This window comes from Sinohyriopsis cumingii, chromosome 7 (genome assembly GCF_028554795.1).
Source record: "Sinohyriopsis cumingii isolate HCF-2022 chromosome 7, ASM2855479v2, whole genome shotgun sequence".
Lineage (NCBI taxonomy): Eukaryota > Metazoa > Mollusca > Bivalvia > Unionida > Unionidae > Sinohyriopsis > Sinohyriopsis cumingii.
This window is the reverse complement of record NC_142967.1, coordinates 127,021,590-127,047,502: the sequence shown is the minus strand read 5'-3', so window position 1 is coordinate 127,047,502 and position 25,913 is coordinate 127,021,590. Positions and strand designations below refer to the sequence as shown.

At 34.2% G+C, this 25,913-nt stretch overlaps 1 protein-coding gene across 5 annotated transcripts in view; it reads right to left on the bottom strand.

Annotated features, from left to right (window-relative positions):
- LOC149796087 (roundabout homolog 2-like) overlaps positions 1-25,913 on the bottom strand; it is a 394,782-nt gene that overhangs the window by 236,521 nt on the left and 132,348 nt on the right. For 3 of the 5 annotated variants that reach the window (XM_089966001.1, XM_089966005.1, XM_089966004.1), the window contains exons 3-4: positions 17,426-17,478; positions 3,583-3,691 (exon numbers count right to left, since the gene is read on the bottom strand). The gene's annotated coding sequence lies outside the window, so the exon portion shown is untranslated. Of the gene's footprint in view, positions 1-3,582; positions 3,692-17,425; positions 17,479-25,356; positions 25,505-25,913 lie in introns of those variants that run through there. The other 2 variants (XM_089966003.1, XM_089966002.1) reach the window with 2 other exon arrangements.

Below are 25,913 nucleotides of genomic sequence, written 5' to 3'. Positions count from 1 at the left end.
TGTGATACAAGGCAACGACCAACTAGACCTTGCGATACATGGCAATGACCAACTAAACCTTGTGATATATGGTCATATTTCAAATGGTTAAGGAGGAATACCTATAACAAACATTTGCTAATGGACAGACAGATAACTAATGGAGGACAGAAAACAGGGCATCCCATAAGCTCTTCTGGTGTATGACCAGTAGAGCTAAAAACTAGGGGTATGTGAGATTGCTAGCTATGGAAGCATCTATAATATGCCAAGAAGATAATGTCCAGATTATAACAGGTTACAAAGCTTTTACCACAATCAAATCTAACTCCTGTCCATAAATAATCCTCTTAACTAACCCTTATAATCCACAGTCACATAAATCTTTATCAGTAACCATAGTAACATATTAGTCAGAAACAGGGACAATAAAACCGACTCAACTCTCCATAAAAGTGACAGTAAGACAATCTTTTTTTCAGGCAAAGCTTTAATTTAAGGAAAATCAGGGACTGCTTTCAAGTCATTTTCAATACACAACTCATCAAAAACAAGTAAAAATCATTATTTGTATTTCCATTACTTCTTATTTGTATCATGACGAATTCAAGAAAATGAATAAATTTCAGTAATAGCAGACAATCTGGCATGTTGAATTTGGCTCTGCAAGTCACTACCAATGTGTACATGTAAATGTCACTACCAATGTTTACATATAAATATCCTGCAAGTCACTACCAATGTTTACATGTAAATACCCTGCAAGTCACTACCAATGTTTACATAGAAATACCCTGCAAGTCACTACCAATGTTTACATGTAAATACCCTGCAAGTCACTACCAATGTTTACATGTAAATACCCTGCAAGTCACTACCAATGTTTACATGTAAATACCTTACAAGTCACCACCAATGTTTACATTTAAATACCCTGCAAGTCACTACCAATGTTTACATATAAATACCCTGCAAGTCACTACCAATGTTAAATACCCTGCAAGTCACTACTAATGTTTACATGTAAATACCCTGCAAGTCACTACCAATGTTTACATGTAAATACCCTGCAAGTCACTACCAATGTTTACATGTAAATACCCTGCAAGTCACTACCAATGTTTACATGTAAATACCCTGCAAGTCACTACCAATGTTTACATAGAAATACCCTGCAAGTCACTACCAATATTAAATACCCTGCTAGTCACTACCAATGTTTACATATAAATACCCTGCAAGTCACTACCAATGTTTACATGTAAATACCCTGCAAGTCACTACCAATGTTTACATGTAAATACCCTGCAAGTCACTACCAATGTTTACATATAAATACCCTGCAAGTCACTACCAATGTTAAATACCCTGCAAGTCACTACCAATGTTAAATACCCTGCTAGTCACTACCAATGTTTACATATAAATACCCTGCAAGTCACTACCAATGTTTACATGTAAATACCCTGCAAGTCACTACCAATGTTTACATGTAAATACCCTGCAAGTCACTACCAATGTTTACATGTAAATACCCTGCAAGTCACTACCAATGTTTACATGTAAATACCCTGCAAGTCACTACCAATGTTTACATATAAATACCCTGCAAGTCACTACCAATGTTAAATACCCTGCAAGTCACTACCAATGTTTACATGTAAATACCCTGCAAGTCACTACCAATGTTTACATGTAAATACCCTGCAAGTCAGTACCAATGTTTAAATGTAAATACCCTGCAAGTCACTACCAATGTTTACATATAAATAAATAAAAATTGATTTGGACTGAGCAAAATACTGAGCAAATAGTCATTTCATACCACATAAGGTCGAAAACACTGAACAAATTGTAATTTAGTCTCACATGAAGTCTAAAGCACTTAACAAATAATCATTTTGTCTCACATGAAGTATAAAACATTGAAACAAATTGTCATTCAGTAGCACATGAAGTCTAAAACACTGAACAAATAGTCATTTAGTACCACATGAAGTCTAATCATAAACTGTGTTTGTAAAACACAAATGCCCCCATTTCTTTAATGTTACTGACCACATAGGTCTAAATTTTAAAAAGTTACAAATTTTGAAAAATCTGAAAAGCTGCTATAATGACATGAAAATCTTTTCTGGTCTTCTACATATGTTTATAAACATGCATACCAAATTTCATAGAGTGATGTTTGCTCACTCATCCTTCATATGTTTATAAACATGCATACCAAATTTCATAGAGTGATGTTTGCTTCTTCATCCTTTAATGCTCCCTCTTTGAACCCTGGCCAATTAACTCAAGAAACCTGCTTCTAATGCAGCATCCAGAGTGGATCTCCTCTTTTCTTACAGAATACACCCTGATAAAAATACCCTATTTGGCTAAATGCAATCAAAATTGGTAAATGAAACTTGATACATCACATCATATCAATAAAAACATCGGACAGTGCAAGGAAAACCCGAAATTTACAACTTTTCATAAGACATAATATTATGTTAAATTTTCATTTAAAAAAAAACACTGGTAATAATAAAATCTGACAAAAATGTGGATGAATGAAGATGACAGTAAAGCCTGTTAGTGGCAATACTTAAAAGAAATAAATACCAATAAAGTTCTTATTTCGGTTTTATCTTTTAATATGATTTCATAAATTCAATATCCCCTCTTGCATTTAAACATGAAAAGCGTCATTCTACCATCCAAGCAATACCTGTAAGAATTACTGAAACAAACTAATTAAGTGACAACTGAATTTTGATCTACAACTCTGCAGAAGTGTTTGTTCCATTTTTACAATCAATTAAAAAGATGATCTGCATCTGTATTATCACATAATGTCTTTTGTATCAAATCAAGAATAAAGAATATAAAAATTATTAAAAGGTATACAAATCCAAACAGTGTAAAAAAAGGGCAGTCATGGTCATGTGTCAAGTCAGCTCATTTTGAATGACCAGTCAAACCCTGTTTTAAACATTACTAAGTAACAAAATGAATAATCAATCAATTACATGATACCAGTCAGGACAGTAGCACACTAACTGGTCAACAGCACATCCATTTACATATCTAATTTAGTCCAAACCAAAGTACTGATCAAACTTCGGTCTATATGTTTGATTCATAAATGGAATAGAAAACTTCATTTAGCTTGATATAATCTTGACCATTTTTGACTAACACCATGCTGGCAAGACAAAACTAGTTTCCCACAGACCAGATACACTTGTGTAACTGTATCACATAAAAGGCTTCACTGGTACACCACTTTTATTTTCCTTCATTGTGGCTTTTATAACACTGATGTCAGGTTTTAACGATAAAAAGATATGCAGCCCAGACCTACTGTCACTTGATAATACACTTTTAACTGGTAAATTATTTCCTAACAAATTTCTAGTTTTCATCTAACTAATGGATTTTTCAGCACAGAAATTCATTATCCATTTACATTAAACAACCAATTAGTCTATTCAACAATTTCTGTGACAAGTACAGACACCAGTCGCCAGACAATAAGCTCTAATGCTCAATTTTCATGTAATTGACCTGACCAGCTATGTCAGACCCATGTGAGGCAAGGTGAAGGTCACTTACCTGTACATATAACTACTGAGAGTTCAAAGGTCATCAAGAGCAGGTAAATCTAGTAAATCCTATTATGTTCTTTCACAGACAATCTATCTTGTTTCAGTGAACTGTAAAACTGAAAGATAAAACAAAACTTCGCAAAATATTTGGCAAGTAGAATTATAATAATTGTATCTAAAAAAAATCAATAAACTAAATTAATCTCTGAATTTTTTTTTTAAAGCAGGTGCAAAAACCAATAGTTTTCTGTACCTGATATTTTAAATTTATATTTTCCATATGGTCAATGAAATAAGGAGGATGGTACAAACGTTACTAAATCCAGTTTGAGAAATATCTTTTAAACTTTCCACTTCTGTCTTAAATATTGACATTTTTATGAATTCTCAGCACACAACAGAATCATACCATGACTTGGCAAAATTTATACAGTATTGCTCAAAACCAAAACTTTTGTCTAAGTCCAACTGACTTTTATCCCTTTCGTACAAACAAGAGTGAAAATCAAGGATTGGTCTGAAAACTTTGTCAAATTTGTACATTATTATTTTAAAACAGATCTCTGCATAAATAAGACCAGTTAAACATAAAAATGTTGGTAGGACAGGTGGGACATTTTCATGGGTTTAAATTCCAAGGCTGTGTTCATACACCATAAGGATGGATGATACATGTGAATGAAAAGGGTTGGGTTGATGAGGTGATGCTGCCATGGATTAAAGAGTTTTGTCTGAGTACAAAGTTTAATATTGTCTAATCTAAGCAGGGACACTAGTGTCACATGTGTACTGTAACAGCAGGGACACTGGTGTCACATGTGTACTGTAACAGCAGGGACATTGGTGTCACATGTGTACTGTAACAGCAGGGACACTGGTGTCACATGTGTACTGTAACAGCAGGGATGCTGGTGTCACATGTGTACTGTAACAGCAGGGACACTGGTGTCACATGTACTGTAACAGCAAGGACATTGGTGTCACATGTGTACTGTAACAGCAGGGACATTGGTGTCACATGTGTACTGTAACAGCAGGGATGCTGGTGTCACATGTGTACTGTAACAACAGGGACAATGGTGTCACGTGTACTGTAACATCAGGAATACTACTGTCACTCGAATTTAAGGGATGTTATAGCTACATAATAATATATCAACACCAATTACAATATTAAATGGATTCAACACTATTGTTAAATAGAACTACATATTGAGTTTTGCAGAAAAATTAAATGATGGTAATTCTGAAACAGCAGTCTTAGTATGTATAAAACCTGATCCTTATGGAACCTCCCTCCTGACAATTTGTTTTTTACTTTCAAATTTTAGATCATCAAGTCCTAATACTTGGTTGCGAGCTGAAATCTGTTGAGCTAGTAACTGATAGAAGAATATGACAATAAATGAATGATTTATTTATTGAAAATTTAAGAGGAATTATAAAAAAGCAAGTTATTTCAGTAGTATACCTAGAGTCATTAGACAGAAGCAAGTTATTTTCAATAGTATACCTAGATTCATTTTAGACAGAAGCAAGTTATTTTCAATAGTATACCTAGATCCATTAGACAGAAGCAAAATTTTCAGGTGTTTCAACCTCAGGCCATTCATTCAAATTCATTATTTGGAGTCTCTAAACAATCTTTCCTCTGCATACTGTATAGACTCAAATTTACTCTCACTGTCTAGACTCAAATGTACTCTCACTGTCTAGACTCAAATTTACTCTCACTGTCTAGACTCAAACTTAATCTCACTGTCTAGACTCAAATTTACTCTCACTGTCTAGACTCAAATTTACTCGTACTGTTTAGACTCAAAGTTACTCTCACTGTCTAGACTCAAATTTACTCTTAATCCAGACTCAAATTTACTCATACTGTCTAGACTCAAATTCACTCATACACTGACCAGAATTGAATTTACTGACAAAGAGACCATAATTTTTATTCTATTATAAAGCCATTGCCATTTCTACCTCTATGATGATTAAATAGTGATTTTTCTGCAAACTAAATTTTCTGTATTTGTCTCACTGCCCACATATTTCCAAATGATCTATACCATCACCTCATACTGCACTGGTCAGGTATCAGACTGGTCACTTGCTACACTTTAACACATTAACCCTTAGCGACGAGATAACGTGGCAGGATGTAGTAGCCTACTGCCTAACTCTGTAGCATCATGGTCATGCAAGATACAATAAAGTGGGTGGTATTATAGAAAGGTAGACAGATGTAGCTCTACAATGATACCAAATAATTTGGAATATCTAGTTGCACTACAAAATACAGAGGGAAAAACCTCACTTTTTGGACCCGATTTTTTTCTACCCAAGCTGGCTCATAAACCAGACTAGACAGCAAAGTAAAGCTGGAAACAGCTGTTTCACAATCAGACGAGATTATGCCATGAATTGAATTCCATCTGCAAAAGGGTGACCATCTGACCATTATCACTTACAAAATTTGAATTTTAGTTGCTAGGGTGACAATTTCAGTTCCAACTTGAAACGCTATATTTTACTTTACATGCTATTAACATTATCATGGCTAGCTAAGGCTTACAAAGCAAACTAATCTGTATTCAATATACCATGCTATCAATACAGTGTTAGATAACAAAGTATCACATGTGTACCATACTAAAAAACTTACAGAGCAAATTGATCTGTGTTCAATATGCCATGTTATCGATACTATGTTAGATAATAAGGTATCTGTCAGATTTCTGCCATGCTAATTGATAAACTCTGTAAGCATGTGGCAACTGTAGTGGTTTATGTTCAGCAGGAAGTTGGACATTTCAACTTGAGAAAAAAATGGCCCAAACATACAGATTCTGGTCACACAAAGTTAAGTCCCCATGTGGTCAGAAAACCTGCAGGATATGCAGATACCACAGAACATATATGGAATTCTTAGTTACGAAGTATGGTAAATCCTCCTTTCCTAGTCTGAGCTGACCAACATCAGGACTGCCCCCAATTTTCAGAACAAAATACTTTTCATGAGAACAAGTAGATATGCAAATGAGCAAGTGAGTTAGTGTGAGTTGGGGTGGGGGGGGGAAGGAGGTATCAGAGGCATGTTCCCCCTGAACAATTTGAAATGATTTGAATAATTTATCTAATTTAAATGGAGGACTAGAGTGATGGATAGATGAGTTGTGGATTGATCAACATACCATGGAAAGTGGGTTGGCAGAGAGGTAGGAAACCAAGCAGACACATAAACACAAATCATACCAACTTTTGCATTTATAAAAAAGGGTAAAATCCTTAAATAATCATATTTTTTTTCTCTTGCTTTAAATTTCTGTTCTCACGTCATCCAGTTAGTTTCTACCCCCTACTGATTTTAAGGACAGAAGCCATCAAGGATACAAAAATATGCACAAAACTATGTCATTTTTTTCATTGATTTATAAATTGTAACCTGATTGTCACCTGGGGTCCCAAACAATGTCAACTTGTTGGCATTTCAAATCAAATGTTTCTTGAGCAGCACTGTCACCATATTTACTAAGGCCAGGCTAAATTTTCAAGTAACAGATGTGATTTTGTTCAACATCTGTGAAAGTCTCAATAATTCCATAATTTTGCATTTTCATCTCTTTAACACATGTACACAAGAATTCCTCTTATTTGTTTGTTCTTTTAGAAATGCTGAAACTAGATACTGCAAATACTGGATGCAGACAACAGAATTTTTTTACTGAAGTTGACTACTGGTATTCTAGATGCCAGAAATTGACAGCAAGCAGTCTGCTTGCTTGGTTTGTTCAGGAAGTTCCCTTGGTGTTGAAATGACAATAATTAGATAGTGTTAGGGACCACTTAGTGCCAATTAGGTTGGAAATTATAAATCAGTGAATTCAATGACTAGGATTTATGCATTTTTCACGTCCTTGATGCTTTTTCTTTTTTAAATCATGAAGGGGATACAAAGAAATGCGAGTTGTGCTAATGCTGTAGGAATTTAACTCAAAATTATTGATAGAATTAAGAAAGTTTTCTTCTTTCATCTCTAATTTTTTTTCTGCAGGAAAAGTTTGAAATGAGATTTATAATAATTCCAGACAGACTTTATTTACGTTTTCAACGTCTCCCTCAATATCATGAAATTTATCTTTTGTAATTTTCTCAAATAAGAATATTTAATGATCGTGTAGAGGAACACTTCACTTGCCCCCCATTATCATCCAGTATAGCTACTTGATTACCTGTCATTCAGTTGAAGCTTGAATGGAATACTCTCAAAAAAATACATTAGGCAATCGGCGCCTGGATGATTTCAACTTGCATTGAATTCTGATATCATCATTTCTCTATACACATTTTCTGCTTACCCAGCAATTCTGTTTGCTAAGAATTAAATACAAAGGTAGACCAGTCTAGTTAAATTGTTATCAATTGTCATAGATTGAATGCGATAGCAGACTGACTGTGTAGAACATAAAGAGGTGTATTCCATTCACTAAGAGTATAAATATCCTGAATTACAGAGTTGAGCTGAGTGGCGGCACGTGCATTCTGTCTTTGATAAATACGTATTTGAAAAGTCTGAACTCCTTTGTGTCAAACCCTCTATTCCTGTCATAAAATGCCTGCCATAAAATGCCTGCTACCTTGTCACTTAAATGTGTGCTCTTTTTTGAGTAATGGCAACCAAAATGTTGAAATTATTCAACCAGTTTCATATTATTTGAAATAATCACAAATACATCAATGTATTCATCATATAATGAAAAATGCATTTTATTTACCAAGACATATCAAGATCTAGTGAACTGATTTTTATATACATTTACTCAAACTGCATCAATACATGTATCTACTGAACTGTCTCTAAAGTATATTTACTCAAAACTGCATCAATATTTACTGAACTGTCTCTAAAGTATATTTACTCAAAACTTCATCAATATTTACTGAACTGACTCTAAAGTATATTTACTCAAACTACATCAATATTTACTGAACTGGCTCTAAAGTATATTTACTCAAACTGCATCAATGTCTACTGAACTGACTCTAAAGTATATTTACTCAAACTGCATCAATGTCTACTGAACTGACTCTAAAGTATATTTACTCAAACTGCATCAATGTCTACTGAAATGGCTCTAAAGTATATTTACTCAAACTACATCAATGTGCAGTTAACTGACCCTGCACTAAAACTAATGTATATTCCCTAATTATTAACCCACCATAATTAATGCCCCATCCCCTTTTCATTTTTTAAGAACAGAAAATTTCAAACATCACAGGATAGATTTTAACAAGGCAGTTCTTTATATAAATGTCTACATGGAACTGCACCAGAGTATCTTCAGGACTTATTCAGGCTTTTTTCAACACAATACCAGTTGAGATCAGTATCACATGGAAACCTTCTGGCACCAAAACCAAGAACAGAGTAATTTAATAAGAGCTTCCAAATACTCTGGTACAGTACTGTGGAACATGCTTCCACTACATGTAAAGTCTGCTGAAAATATTAGAGTATTTAAGAAGAGATATCATGAGCATGTATGTGTTTCTAATAGATAATGGAATTCAGTATTTTAATACTAAACATGTTAAAATAAACAGTAATTATTGCCATCTTCATATAATGTGCATTGTTATACTCTCCTTAAGAGGGCCTCAGGGGAGAATAGTCCTTGACTAATGAGTCAGACTCTATAAATAAAGCATTCTTCTTCTTCTTCTTCTTCTTCTTCTTCTTATTATTATTATTATTATTATTATTATTAATTGTCACCATTCTGTAATCCACAAATGCAACACAGGAATTAAGCAGTCCAAAGACAATTTTAACAGGATCCCATTTTCAGGCAACTTCTCGTAATATTCACATAGTACCACTGCATGACATTAGTGATGCCTTACACAGTATTACTTAATATAGACAATGTAAATTCACACTTCTTCCAATGTGCAATCCAGATTTGTTAATACAGCAATTAAAAGAAAACATGGGGGCATTAATTTGGAAATATATGGTATATCAATGTATTGTTAACTCGAGGCTATGGCTGTATCAATATAAACTGATATTACTAGAATATATTTACTCTGGCTCTATGAGTGTTTAGTGAACTGACTCTAAAGTAGATTTACTCTGGCTGTATCAGTGTATAATAAGCTGACTATATATTTACTCTGGATGTATCAGTGTGTAATGAACTGACTCTAAAAGCATATTTACTCTGGCTTGTTGTTGTTGTTGTTGTTGTTTGGTTTAACGCCATTTTTCAGCACATAATAGGCTATATATGGCGGCCAGTATTAATGGTGGAGGAAGAACCCAGGAAATCACCGGAAAGAACCACTGACCCTATAGAAGTTACTGGCAAGCATTCTCACATACCCACATTAGCCGAATCTGAGACTTGAACCCATGCAGACAGAAGTGAGATGGCAGTGATACATAACGGAGAGCACTTTAGACCACTCAGCCACTCGGGAGTTATTTCATACTGCCAAAAAGAAATGAAAATTTTAAAGAAACATCTCAAACAATTTGCTTCAAGGAGACAGCAGTCACATGTAATCCAAAAACCTTGTCATAAGCCATATATTACACTATGCCCTCTTTTCATCCACAACAAATGGTACAACTCCTTAATGAATATACCATGGCTGCACACAACAAATGGTACAACTTCTCATGAATATACCATGGCTGCACACAACAAATGGTACAACTTCTCATGAATATACCATGGCTGCACACAACAAATGGTACAACCTCTCATGAATATACCATGGCTGCACACAACAAATGGTACAACTTCTCATGGAAATACCATGGCTGCACACAACAAATGGTACAACTTCTCATGAATATACCATGGCTGCACACAAATGGTACAACTTCTCATGGAAATACCATGGCTGCACACAACAAATGGTACAACGTCTCATGAATATACCATGGCTGCAACATAATAAATGATGTACCCATTGTTTACCCAGCATGACCTTTCATGCCAAGTGAAGCAGTTAGATTTTCTCTTGCAAACAGTCACATATCAACTGATCAAGGACACTTCCAATAATGTACATTTCATCAACTTATAAAGGACATTTCCAATGTACATTCCATCAACTTATAAGTGGCACTTGCCATGATTTATATTTCATCAACTTACATGGGACACTTCCCATGATGTATGTTTCATCAACTGATCAAGGACACTTCCAATAATGTGCATTTCATCAACTTATATGGGACATTTCCAGTGTACATTCCATCACCTTGTAAGTGGCACTTCCTATGATTTATATTTCATCAACTTACATGGGACACTTTCCATGATGTATATTTCATCAACTTATTCATATGCATGCACAAAATGATCTTATTGCAGATAGTCTTAAGAAAAAAGGTTTAGATATTCAACCATGGCCCAGGACAATTTCAAACAATTCCTTTATGATGTACTATTAGCAGAACAGTAAAATGGTTTTGGGTCAAGCCAAAAACAAAATAAGAGGTAACTGTAATGACAATTATTGGCTCAAGATAAAAACAATGTATGAAGCCATCTTAATGATAATTGTTGGCTCAAGACAAAACAAAATATGAAGTCACACTGATGACAATCAGTACTCCCTAAATCAGCAATAAAGGTCCAGACAGAATAAAGGATGCTACCATTACTCTCTATAAGAAAGACAGAGCAAGCAAAAGAGAAAATGTGTGTGTGTGTGTGTGGGGGTAAGTGTTAAAACTAAATTATGATTTTTTTATATATAAAATGTATCGATCTATCTGATTAACCAGGTAAGATTTTACCTGCATGTTTCTTTATTTGGTTCAGGTCAATTGTGAAATATTGTCAACAGCTACCATTTTGATACCAGTGCTCCATTTAAGCCCACTGACCTGTTTAAGCCCACTGATCCATTTCACTGATATATTAATGGAAAATGTATATATGTATTTAACTTACAGAAATACATGAATCCTATCAAACATCTAAACCCATTTATACTGATATAACTGAGTTGCTGAATCAAATGTTCAAAAAAAGTAAATTCAAGTTCCTTATCAAGTTTTTCATCAACTGGACAGGAGATGACTTGCTCATTTTCCAATATGTATACTTTTGTAAAGGTAGAAAAGGTAGTAAAACATCAGACTCATATTCCAAGGGTGACAGGTTCAAAATCCACCCAGGCCAACTCAGTTGCCACTATGGAAAGGTACTTGGCTCCAATTTCCTCAGTATGATATTGTCAATAAAAATGTTACAGTGCCATGAAATCTAACAAATATAAAACATAAACAGCAACTCTTGAAACAACCTACCAACAGCCTGGAGTTTTATTGGAATGAATATCAATCAGTCTTGCCATATAACACTCAGAACAACCCACCTACTGTCTGGAAAATTTATTGGAATAAAAAAAAACAACTGATCAACCCACCAACAGCCTGGAGCATTTATTGAAATAAACAACTCTCTGATCAACCTAACAATATCTTAGAGTATTGGAATAAACAGCCCTGATCAACCACCAACAGCCTACTGGAACAATCAACTCTGATTGACCCACCAAGAGGTTGGAATATATATTGGAATAAACAACTCTCTGAACAACCCAACAAGTTCAGCAACATCCTCAAGTCTTTATTGGAATAATCAACCCACAAACAGCCAGGAGTATTTGCTGGAATAATCAACTCTGACCAACCCACCAAGAGCTTGGAGCATATATTGGAATAAACAACTCTGTGAACAACCCCAAAACAACCTATAGTCTTTACTGGAATAAACAACTCTGAACGACCCAATAACAGCCTATAGTCTTTACTGGAATAAATAACTCTCTGAACAACCCAATAACAGCCTAAAGTCTTTACTGGAATAAACAACTATCTGAACAACCCAACAACAGCATATAGTCTTTACTGGAATAAATAGCGGTTTATATGCTCTCTGATCAATTTTTATCTTTGCTTACACAGCAAATTCACAGTCAACACATGTCTGAAGTGTTACACTAAAAATATTTGTATTAATTCTACAAAAGCTATATCTATATTTTCCCTGTGTGTTTGACCTTAGATTAAAAATAATACACTCTGCTGTATCTGACCTTAATTAGGTTTTGTGGGTGGATGATAGATTTCAGCACATGATAGGCTATACATGACAGTGTATTTGGTGAAGGAAGAACCCAGGAAAGCCCAAGGAAAGAACCACTGATGGGAAAATACTGGTAAGTTGTTTCACATACACACATTGGCCAAACTGTGACTCTAGCTCCAGCAGACAGAGATGAGATACCAGTGGTCTGTAAAGGCAAACACCTCCCACCACTCTGCCATGTGAGGCATCTATCTGACCTTTGACTAACAATTCACCATGAAACAGCTTAGATTTATAATACAACCTGCAACAGCTGTATCTGACCTTAGATTAATAATACACCCTGAAACATCTGTATTTGATCTTTGCTTAACAATACACCCTGCAATAGCTGTATCTCACATTAGATTAACAATAATGTACACTGAATGTCTAAAATAGCCATAAACAGTAACAATTAAAAGTTTCATCAGGTTGAATTAATACCTGATTTGTGATATGTCCAGTACCTTAACTTGAAATAACTATCGTGAAATGATCTTGAACTTGCAGATTGAATAAGGTAAGTCTATTTTTGCTGGTTTCACACAAAAAGCTCTCAATCAGTGAAACACTGAATGACAAAACAGAGGGAAACAGTTTATATGTTCTTACTACAAACTGAAACATGAGCCTATGTGTGTTGATCTTACAGGTGTAGATTACACAATGTGTGTTGATTTACAGGGGTAGATTACACAATGTGTGTTGATCTTACAGGGATAGATTAAACAATGTGTGTTGATCTTACAGGGGTAAATTACACAAGATAAACACAACCTGAGTCTAGTTTAATTTTTGTCTATGCAGGTGTTCAAACCATTATGTCCTTAATTTTAACATTGGGTCTGGCTTTAGGCCAACAACATGAAAACTGACATTTTACAGCACTCTCTTTGTTACAACTAAACTCAGCTGCCATCTGAAATATTTCATTGCCTTTGAAGATTTTCATAACTGCTATTGCCAACACACATGTACAACACTTGAATGGAACAGAAATATAAACAGCTGTATAACTTTAACAAAAGTATCTTGCTGAAAAACATGTCTATCCACCAGAGGAATCCCTATTAAAACATGTCTATCCACCAGAGGAATCCCTATTAAACATGTCTATCCACCAGGGAATCCCTATTAAAACATGTCTATCCACCAGGGAATCCCTATTAAAACATGTCTATCCACCAGGGAATACTTATTAAAACTTGCCTATCCACCAGGGAATCCCTATTAAAACATGTCTAGCCACCTAAACAACCCCTATTAAAACATGTCTAGCCACCCAATTAACCCCTATTAAAATATGTCTAGCCACCTAAGGAACCCCTATTAAAACATGTCTACCAATCTACGGAATACCTACTAAAACATGTCCACCCATAAAATGTGCATCCACTTCAGGAACCTTTATTAAAAATTAAGCAAAATATTTGCATTTATCTTAATCAATGCCTGACACACATAGTCCCTTGCACTTGAAAGGACTGTTATTCGCCATATGACTTGTATCATATATATATATATATATATATATATATATATATATATATATATATATATATATATATATATATATATATATAAAATATGCAGTCTGCCTCATATTAAAAAGTCCACTAAATCAAAACACATCTTCCTTGAATCCAGTACTTGCCAGCAACAATGTCTGGTTCAGTTCTAAGGTGTAGAATTACCATCATCATGCAAACAGATGCCTTTTACCCTGTGACCCTGTGACCCTGACCTTCTGCAACTTGACCTTAAATCTTTACCACAATGCAAGCCATCAAAGTTTGGTAATTGCAGATGGTGGAAGAGTTTTTGTGCAGAAAATAAATTGGTAACAGATGGAAAGACACCATAATAAGAAACAATGCTCAACCATAAGACAGATATATACATTTGATACAAGAAAATAAAAGTGTATAATGTGGAAAGTAATACACAGGCTATAATTAAGATCCAGTCTCTACTACAATGAAACCAATGGGTTTTGACCAGAACAATAGTCTTGTATACAATTTGCTGTTCTTACAACTTCTTATTTCAACTCAACATTTACATAGCCTTCACATGAACTGTATTATTTGATAATATCTAAACTTCAAGAAAGCTCCACAAGAATTTCAGGATTGAAGATAAACTCCCTCCTAACTGACAAGTATGACCTCATGTAAGATAAACTTACAACCAAGCACAGCAAAACTGTGCCAAATTAGAAGAGCATATCTGCAACTGGTTTTCAATTTTCCAACGAACAGTAGATTTAATAAGACAGAAAAACCTTTTAAAATAAAAAAAACAAACAAAAACATTGCATTATTCTAGCAGAAATGTCTTTGAAGTCATGTCTGCAAATCTTCAGTTACCTTAAAAAAATGGCTATAATTTCATTTTCACACACATAATCATGTGAAAGTAATGGATTTCAAATTGTACAATTCTGTCCTGAACAATATCATCTGAAATGTCCAACAAATGCTTAGCTTGTAGAATTGTACTGCTGCATTTTCAAAATTCTGTGTCTTCAGGAGTTTTAATGTCTTGTAACACTGTGTTTAAAAAGTGGAGAGATCAATACAAAATGTCCTATAACACTGTTTAAAATGTGGAGAGATCAACCAAAATTCTTGTAACACTGTTTAAAATATGACAAGTTCAATATAAAATTCTTTTAACACTATTTAAATATGGAGGGATCAATACAAAATGTCTTGTAACATTGTTTAAAATGTGGAGAGATCAACCAAAATTCCTGTAACACTGTTTAAAATGTGACAAGTTCAATATAAAATTCTTTTAACACTATTTAAATATGGAGAGATCAACACAAAATTCTTGTAACACTGTTTAAAATGTGACAAGTTCAATATAAAATTCTTGTAACACTGTTTAAAATGTGGAGAGATCAACACAAAATTCTTGTAACACTGTTTAAAATGTGACAAGTTCAATATAAAATTCTTTTAACACTATTTAAATATGGAGAGATCAATACAAAATGTCTTGTAACACTGTTTTAAAATGTGAAGAGATTAATACAAAATTCTTGTAACACTGTTTAAAATGTGACAAGTTCAACATAAAATTCTTTTAACACTATTTAAATATGGAGAGATCAATACAAAATGTCTTGTAACACTGTTTTAAAATGTGAAGAGATTAATACAAAATTCTTGTAACACTGTTTAAAATGTGACAAGTTCAACATAAAATTCTTGTAACACTGTTTAAAATGTGGAGAGATCAACACAAAATTCTTGTAACACTGTTTAAAATGTGACAAGTTCAATATAAAATTCTTTTAACACTATTTAAATATGGAGAGATCAATACAAAATGTCTTGTAACACTGTTTTAAAATGTGAAGAGATTAATACAAAATTCTTGTAACACTGTTTAAAATGTGACAAGTTCAACATAAAATTCTTTTAACACTATTTAAATATGGAGAGATCAATACAAAATGTCTTGTAACACTGTTTTAAAATGTGAAGAGATTAATACAAAATTCTTGTAACACTGTTTAAAATGTGACAAGTTCAACACAAAAATTCTTGTAACACTGTTTAAAATGTGACAAGTTCAATACAAAATTTTCAGCTAAGAGGTTAACTATTCCAGAGTTTTAAATGATCCAAAAGCCAACCTGACATAACAGAAAAAAAGGCTTAAAGAATCACTGGATGGATATATATACTCTCATCAGACCTAACTGCAACCTGCATCAACCCCAATTTGCCATCACATTTAATACACTGACAATGTTATGATCTACCAGGTCCTACACAAGTAAATATCTGCTTTTGAATGGATTCCTACTCGTGACTGAAAATCCAATTCAGTTTCATGAAGTGGGTTTCCTAAAGTTACCTTATTAATGGATTCCAGCTGGTGATTGAGAATCAAATTCAGTTTCATGAAAAGTGATTTCCCAAAGTTAACTTAATACTACTGTATTGTGTGTACCTGTAAACAACAAAGTGAACTTGGGAATCTTGGGTGATGGTCTCTGTGTCCAAAACAGAGGAAATATGATATTATATTTATTCACTTCAGTAAACAACAATCAAAGAATGGGTGGCTTAAAGACCAAGGTTCGAAAGTAAGAGTCCTCATACCTCAACTGAATTTCTTCCTAACATCAAACAAGTAAGCCGATATATGTTTAAGAATGGAACTTACCTTTATTCAAATGAGACATAAGTGATTCATACTTCACACAACTCTTTGACATAACAGTGCAAATTGTAGGATCCCAAAACCTCAAATTAAATCAATAGAAAAGATGAAAGCAAGTCAGGCCAAAGAGAAAGAATATTTATAACAATGGCTTTAAGGAAATGCAAACCTGGTCCCATAACCATCTGCTATCAGTGTAAAAATCCAAAGTTAAATGTTATGATTGAGAATACAGTACCTATTATGGCAAAAACTGCATTTGTTTTGTTTTAAATCCCCTTGAAGAATGGAAAATTTATGTTAAGAAAAGATCTACTAATTTAGAACCCATCTACTGATCAAAATTTTTAAATCTACTGATTTGATATCCTGATTCTGTCACATGTACGAAAATGTAAACATAATGAACTGCACAACAAAAACTTGACATCAAGACAACAACAAATGTGACCAGTGTCTACTCTAAATGTGAAACAATAATTTTTATGACGTTGATTCTTCAATACGTACCGATGTAAATATGCATGTATGTTGTCCTATTGGCAAAATAGGTACAGCTTTGTCTGAAACAACAAAACCAGGACAAAGAATTAGGATAAGCTCTGTGAAATGTGTGACTGGTTTAAATTAAAGGGCAAAAATCTTGAGATTTGTGTCAAGCGAGAACAGGTACACCTTACTTGTATATTTAAAACAATGGCACAGTCTATCTTGACTGACAACACATAGCTATTAAGTCTTGTGCTGTATTTACCTCCAGCTAAAAAATAAAATGAAACAAATGATAGAAGTTTACTAAGATGTATCAGAATGGTTGCAAAAATGTCAGGACATTAAGGCAAAACATTTCTTTCAAGAAACATTATATTTAATGTATTTGCATGTAGTTTACGCAATTGGTGGTGGGATTACAGAGTCCAAATTCAATTGGTGGTGGGATTACAGAGTCCAAATTCATTACTTCTATATATCAATCAGCAATTGGTGGTGGGATTACAGAGTCCAAATGCAATTGGTGGTGGGATTACAGAGTCCAAATTCATTACTTCTATGTATCAATCAGCAACTGGTGGTGGGATTACTGAGTCCAAATTCATTACTTCTATATATCAATCAGCAATTGGTGGTGGGATTACTGAGTCCAAATTCATTACTTCTATATATCAATCAGCAATTGGTGGTGGGATTACAGAGACCAAATTCATTACTTCTATATATCAATCAGCAATTGGTGGTGGGATTACCGAGTCCAAATGCAATTGGTGGTGGGATTACAGAGTCCAAATTCATTACTTCTATGTATCAATCAGCAACTGGTGGTGGGATTACAGAGTCCAAATTCATTACTTCTATGTATCAATCAGCAACTGGTGGTGGGACTACAGAGTCCAAATTCATTACTTCTATATATCAATCAGCAATTGGTGGTGGGATTACAGAGACCAAATTCATTACTTCTATATATCAATCAGCAATTGGTGGTGGGATTACCGAGTCCAAATGCAATTGGTGGTGGGATTACAGAGTCCAAATTCATTACTTCTATATATCAATCAGCAATTGGTGGTGGGATTACAGAGTCCAAATGCAATTGGTGGTGGGATTACAGAGTCCAAATTCATTACTTCTGTATATCAATCAGCAATTGGTGGTGGGATTACAGAGACCAAATTCATTACTTCTATGTATCAATCAGCAATTGGTGGTGGGATTACAGAGTCCAAATGCAATTGGTGGTGGGATTACAGAGACCAAATTCATTACTTCTATGTATCAATCAGCAATTGGTGGTGGGATTACTGAGTCTAAATTCATTACTTCTATATATCAATCAGCAATTGGTGGTGGGATTACAGAGTCCAAATGCAATTGGTGGTGGGATTACAGAGACCAAATTCATTACTTCTATGTATCAATCAGCAATTGGTGGTGGGATTACTGAGTCCAAATTCATTACTTCTATATATCAATCAGCAATTGGTGGTGGGATTACAGAGTCCAAATGCAATTGGTGGTGGGATTACAGAGTCCAAATTCATTACTTCTATGTATCAATCAGCAATTGGTGGTGGGATTACAGAGTCCAAATGCAATTGGTGGTGGGATTACAGAGACCAAATGCAATTGGTGGTGGGATTACAGAGTCCAAATGCAATTGGTGGTGGGATTACAGAGTCCAAATGCAATTGGTGGTGGGATTACAGAGACCAAATTCATTACTTCTATGTATCAATCAGCAATTGGTGATCCTAAGCTTTTACAGGAAACATGGCCCAGCTTTTTATCCAGCTGAAATGTAAAGCAAAAATAATCTGGGACATTGAGATATATATTCCTACAGACTGATATGTGGATGGAAGGATGTAGGGACATGCATGCTAAGGTGACAACTACATCAAAAATAAACTGGACCTTACAGGTTGTCTGTGAAGTTAAAATAAGTCAATGATTGCAATGACAACTTGATCTACAACAAGCCACTTGTTTTCACATCAGCTGTAAAATCTTGTACTCAATGATCAAAAACCTCAAGTTTCCGGCTCAATGGCTCTCCATGCTGTTGGTTGGGTTTAATGGGGTTTGATGTTCTTCAGGAGATTGACTTACATGTACCAACTTAACCTCTCTATTAATATGTAACCTAATCAACCCAGTCCAAATAGTGAGGACAAAACAATTTTATGCAAGGTTATCATGTGAAATGGGGGGCTCATAATCTGAGGCCATATCTGCCTGTGGTATTGAGTGACTTTTGATATAGCTCATGTGAGATAAGCTTGTGAAAATGAGAAAGTTTGAGCAACTTTCCAAGAAAAATATCAGTCAGTCATAATTTGATACACATTATAAATTTGTAATGTGATTGCCTGATGTATAAAGTAAATTAATTTATTCCTTTTTTAATGGCACCAGTCTTTAAACAATTTTCATTTATGTCCAGATGGGTTACGAGATTCCCTTCATGCAGGGACAAAAATCAACTAAATCATCACTGATTATTTTATGGGTGGTGGGGCGTTTTTTTATGATGATACAGTCAAACCTTCAAACCAAGTAATAATTCATCATCAATAGTGTATACAGGAGGCTTGGGGGTTCCCTTTATCATGTCACATTCAACCATGAAACAATTCCTCAATGATGTATTGGGGGGTCCATTTATGTCCCAGCCAACCTTGAAAAAATGCGTCACTCTTTATAGAGGAGTCTTGGGGTTCTCTTTATAATGGCAGAGTCAATCATGAAACAATTCCTTACTCATTTATTTAGGGGTGTCCCTTTATGACCTAACAGTCAATCTTCACAAAATTCATCATAGTTCATGAATTGGAAAGTTTGGGGTTACCTTTGTGTTGTCAATCTTACACCATGGATTTACAATCTAAGGGCCAGTTCTGCTAGACAAAGTCCAAGTAATTGCTGCAGCTTTTAAAACTGAATCAACTCATATCCTCATTTTTTTCTGTATCACACCGTACAGTAGTACTTTTAAGTAACTGAAAGAACTATCACTCAAGGCCTGGCCTAATATTATGGTAACTACATAGCAGTCAGTTGAACAATGGATTTGCAGTTCATGTCTTTCAAAATGCAACGTGTGTCCCTATTATTTTGTCTTTTTATCAAAAAGTATTTTTCTTATTGGAGTTGACTTTCATATTACTGTTTATATGACATTATCTCCATTCATAATAACTTAAATTCAGCAAGAAACATTATTCCAATGTCAAGTCATTGATAATTAAGATTTTCAAATCAAATCTAAATTCATGTCAGATCTGAGATTAAAATATAAATGATTTTCTTAAAATCACACTTCTTACTTGCGTATGATACAGATATTTTCTTTCCCATGTAAATATGAATCATGAATTCACGAGTTCAAATATATAATTTGTTTGGTACAACAAGGTGAAACACATCTTGTATTAAAACACTGAGAAAAACATTTTTTAATTATATATCAAACTTGCTGCTGAATCAAACCTTAGAAGATTAAAATGACTTTTCAGAACACCACACCACCATCCTTTTCGGCAACTCACCTCACTTTCACCTGGTGACCTATGAATATCTGTGACTTTTAAGTCAGCTGTAATATTATGATGACCTAGTTTCTTGCACTAAATTACATTTTGATATTTTGTACATTATTTTTCTTGATGATGACCTAGTTTCTTGCATTAAATTACATTTTGATATTTTGTACATTATTTTTCTTGATGATGACATAGTTTTTTGGGTTAAATTAGATTTTGACAGTTTGTACCTTCTTTCTCAATCTAACCACAAAGCAAGTCCAATTCAGCAATGCATCATCTGTTGTCATGGTGATAACAAGATATAACTATTCTCCTTCAGTAAAAAATAAATTCCACGTATGACAGGTAATGCAGTTTCCATTTATTTGTTGAATCAGAATTATGGAAAATTATTTCACATTTTTTAAAAATGTATTTGACACTTAAGTATATAATAAATGACATTTTTTTGGATGACTGATTAGATTTTTAAAACATTTTTTTATTTTACCTTTTATTTCAAGGTGCATACTTATTTGGGTTGATCAAGTTTTCTTCTTGGAGATTTTGGCAAGATTGCTGCCTTTATTACCATATCAAGTTTTCTTCTTGGAGATTTTGGCAAGATTGCTGCCTTTATTACCATATCAGCTTCAGACCTTTTGGCACTGTATAGCCATGGTTATATTGATTATTGTGCTGTTAATCCCTATACATGAACATGCACATACATACATATATACATACATATACATACATACCACACATACATACATACACATATACATATACACACATGCATACACATATACACACATACATACATACCACACATACATACATACACATATACATATACACACATGCATACACATATACACACATACATACACATATACACACATGTACATACACATACATATATATATATATATACACATACATATATATATATATATATATATACACACACATAGATACATATATATATATATATATATATATATATATATATATATATATATATATATATATATATATATATATATATATACATACATACATACATACATACATATACATATACATTCACACATATACACACATTCACACACTATCATACATACATACATACATACATATATTTATATGGTTCATTAAATTATTGCTATCAAGGCTGTCATTCTGCTTAAACAGACTCAGAATGGAAAATGCACTTCACCTTGCCTTGCTTTCACATGCAATCCCTGTTTCAATAAAACACATTATTAATATAAGTTTCAAAATGCAAACTCTTTTGTCACTTTTCCATATAAAGAGGAAGGCTGAAAGTTTAAAAATAACTTTCTATTTCTGTTGTAAATTCTTTGATGCTAATTTGATAATAATAAATCCCAAAAATTACATCGTTATCTACATTTCTCCTGTCAGAAATCTACACCTTATCCTTGCAAATAACAATTCCAAAATTATCTTTTGCTACAGATAAAAATAAATCATGACACAATGGTCACATAATGGTCCACAACTAAAACAGAGTTATCATTTTATCCAATAAACAAATAAGATTAGGACTGCTACTATGTAAATAATCTGCACCCCCCCCCCCAAATCATCCCACACTCAACAAATCAAAAAGGGGTGGGAAGAAGGTCAGATTACTATGGAAATGGTTACAGATTATTTTTTTTTTACTGTACCCTATTTTCCAGGTTGCCATGTGTTATACAGCAACTGGGGTGTAACAATATAAGAAAAGCTTTATTTAATATTTAAAGTTTAGTAGTATCTCATTAATTATTAAGCATCTTTCATGAAAATTTGCAAAAATAAAAGTGTCTAACAACTTCCTTAAACAGTTTATTTTATAACAGTATAATTTTATAACAGTACAATTTTATAACAGCATAAACAGATATTGCCCCATTATGGGTGATATGAATGCCCAAGGCAAGTTATATTCCACAAGGACAAAGCCTGAATGGGATTTGTTGCGGATGAACAAATCTTCTTATCTTCCCCAAACAAAGGCAATAAACTGTTTATTTTACTAAATCAGACAAGACAGGGAAACACAAATGCATGAGGGAAATACAAATGCATGAGGGAAACACAAATGCATGAGGGAGACACACCTGCATGAAGGAGACACACCTGCATGAGGGAAATGCAATGTTTTGTTCCCTTACACATGACATTTATGTGCATCCATCATTGGCAGTATTACTTTTACAAAGTGTTGTTGTTGTTGTAGGATTTAACGCCATTTTTCAGCACACGATAGGCTATGCATGGCGGCCAGTATTAATGGTGGACAAAGAACCCGGGAAAACCCCGGAAAGAACCATTGACCCACGAAAAGCTACTGGCAAGCTTTCTCACATACCCACATTGGCTGAATCCGAGACTCGAACCCATGCAGACAGAGGTGAGATGGCAGTGATCCATAACAGAGAGCACTTTAGACCACTCAGCCACTCAGGGCCCCCTTTACGAAGTGTAATTAATATAAACCTCCCATTTTCTATCAGAATTGTAAGATAAGATTATTTTAAAGTCAAACCCTCATATAAAGAACTAGTTCAAAATTCCTTTTCTTTGTCATACTAAAAGAAATTTTATAACGTCAATTTTGTTTACACTCAAATGTATCATATTTTTAGTCTTACTCTGGGTAGTTTGAAAGTCAACATTTTTCATTAAGAATATGTGACCAACATTTTCTCCATTTTGTTAATTAAAACGAAACGATGACTGCTGCCAAAAAAAACTGTAAAATAAAACATTTGGGGAGGAATTAATTTATCACCATGGACTTAACATCTCAGACCAAAATGAACATGATCAATACTGAGCTTCTGTCTCGGTCTGAATGAATATGGTCTTCACTGGACTTAATGCCACCCATCATTGTCTCAGTCCAAATCTACCAACATTTGACTTTATGCCACCCATCTTTGTCTCAGTCCAAATCTACCAACATTTCACTTTATGCCACCCATCTTTGTCTCAATCCAAATCTACCAACATTTCACTTTATGCCACCCATCTTTGTCTCAGTCCAAATCTAACAACATTTCACTTTATGCCACCCATCTTTGTCACAGTCCAAATCTACCAACATTTCACTTTATGCCACCCATCATTGTCTCAGTCCAAATCTACCAACATTTGACTTTACGCCACCCATCTTTGTCTCAGTCCAAATCTACCAACATTTCACTTTATGCCACCCATCTTTGTCTCAGTCCAAATCTAACAACATTTCACTTTATGCCACTCATCATTGTCTCAATCCAAATCTACCAACATTGGACTTTATGCCACCCATCTTTGTCTCAGTCCAAATCTACCAACATTGGACTTTATGCCACCCATCTTTGTCTCAATCCAAATCTATCAACATTTCACTTTATGCCACTCATCATTGTCTCAATCCAAATCTACCAACATTTAACTTTATGCCACCCATCATTGTCTCAGTCCAAATCTACCAACATTTAACTTTATGCCACCCATCTTTGTCTCAGTCCAACTGTACCAACATCTGACTTTATGCCACCCATTATTGTCTCAGTCTAAATCTACCACAGTCAACATTAGACTTTATGCCACCCATCATTGTTTCAATCCAAATCTACCACAGTCAACAATGGACTTTACACTCAAGTCCTAACATAAAAATTATGACTTCAATGCAAAAAGGACACATCAATGTCCCAACCTAACTGAATGTGTTCTACCCTGTTCTTTATGTCCATGTCACAGTGGTCAGGACATGTAAAAGTCTACTCTTGGTGTGACTATATCCACTAGCAACAGCATAATCCTAATACCTGAGAAACAGTGAATCTGTGCAACTATTTTGAAATGTCAGGCCTGTAATTAAAAGCCGAAATGGGTTACAAACTGACTGGAAAGTATCAAGTGTGATGAACCTTCAGCCAATGTACATGCTATATCTTGTAAAGGTAGCACACTTTACCTGTCAATTTTACCAAGTGACATGACCTCCCACCTAAAGGGATAACAAGGCTATCTACCTGGACAGGTGAAATTAGTAATTCTAAATGAAATTTGGCACACACACTTCAATATACATGCACATGAAAGTGGATTCATAAATCTGGCCGATTCCACACTGTTTTATTATGAAAGTGTTCTAAAATTGACCTTGGTACTCATTTCATATATTTAAACTTTCATGCATATGAACATTACATTTCTTCCAGGCAACAAGTGCAGTAGTTTGCATCAAATAAACTGAATGACTGAAAGCAAGATCACACATTAAAACTTTTTAAAAACAAATTATTGTCTATGTAACTACCTACTATTTAAAGTGATTTACCTAGATACTGGTAATCCAATAACTGGCTGTAAATATGGACTCAGTTTATATCTCTGTTAACTACATACCTTTTACAGTGAATTATAATCCTTAATTGGCTTTTAAATATCCACTCAGTTCATATCCTGTAATCCTTTTGAAAATAAAATGAAGACAAATGAATTTAATTCAAAATTATCTCTCAAAATAAAATCCTGTGAAACTGGTTTACTGATCCTGAATGGGGTCAGAGAATCATCAAAACAGATTAAGGGTAGCAGTGTTGTATGCAAGTAGGCTGAACCTCCTCCCCATTATAAACACTCCAATTCAACCCTAAATCTTTCCAGATATTATCTCCATTGGCTGAGTGACATGCTGTTCTGAATTCTGATTGGCTACAACACTTTAGAGGTATTGGTTCTGATTGGCGAATCTCAGACAAGGGAGGAAAGAAAAGCAATTAATTGCTGTCTGTTCACACTAGAGTAACAAAAGTACCTAGAGACCTGTTGCAAAGTGCACCTCTGTGTCTCATACAAAGATCAAAAGCTGAATGAAATCTGTTCAACATATGTACTTTGTGAAAAGAAAACAGGATACTGTTAGATCTAATAGCTCACATACCATCACTGTATACTACATG